The following is an 802-nucleotide window of genomic DNA, read 5'->3' on the forward strand; positions in this document are numbered from 1 at the left end:
AGTTCCTCCTCAGCACGTAAGAGATAATATTCTCTTTCAAGTAGCTTTTTTCTTGATAACTGTTGAAATATTGTGTCACATTAGCTGGTATATTTCCCCACTCAGAATGGCACTGAATATGTCTTCTTGCCCTACCAATTAAATAATCCTGGGCCTATTGCCTTCATGGTAGAGATTCTATTGCAGAAATGTAGAATGAAAGAAATTAATGAATACTTAGCTTTTGCATTTTGAAATATATTTTTGAAGTTCAAGACAAGCTGACATTACTAAGGAATTTTGAACTACAAGAGCTAGGTTTTTATATTTTTAAAAAGCAGAGAAGTTCAAAGCATAAAGTTCATACCAAAAAAGGGTTACTTTTTTTTTTCAATTTTTTAAAAAATATGGAATGCTTCACAAATTTGTGTGTCACCTTGCACAGGGGCTAGGCTAATCTCTACACAGTTATAATTTTAGTACACGTGCTACCCAAGGAAGCACTCATGTTTCTCAGTCTTTTTTTTGTTAATTTATTTTTTATTGGTGTTCAATTTACCAACATACAGAATAACCCCCAGTGCCCGTCACCCATTCACTCGCATCCCCGCCCTCCTCCCCTTCTACCACCCCTTGTTCGTTTCCCAGAGTTAGGAATCTTTATGTTCTGTCTCCCTTTCTGATATTTCCCACACATTTCTTCTCCCTTCCCTTATATTCCCTTTCACTATTATTTACATTCCCCAAATGAATGAGAACATATAATTTTTGTCCTTCTCTGATTGACTTACTTCACTCAGCATAATACCCTCCAGTTCCATCC

At 36.0% G+C, this 802-nt stretch overlaps 1 non-coding gene across 1 annotated transcript; it reads right to left on the bottom strand.

Moving 5' to 3' along the window:
* Positions 1-380: 380 nt before the first annotated feature.
* Positions 381-483, bottom strand: LOC119865560. Its single transcript, XR_005369137.1, has one exon. It is a non-coding gene; the product is annotated as a U6 spliceosomal RNA (small nuclear RNA).
* Between the last annotated feature and the right edge of the window lie 319 nt (positions 484-802).

The sequence above is a fragment of the Canis lupus genome, chromosome 13 (assembly GCF_011100685.1).
Source record: "Canis lupus familiaris isolate Mischka breed German Shepherd chromosome 13, alternate assembly UU_Cfam_GSD_1.0, whole genome shotgun sequence".
NCBI classification, from domain to species: domain Eukaryota; kingdom Metazoa; phylum Chordata; class Mammalia; order Carnivora; family Canidae; genus Canis; species Canis lupus.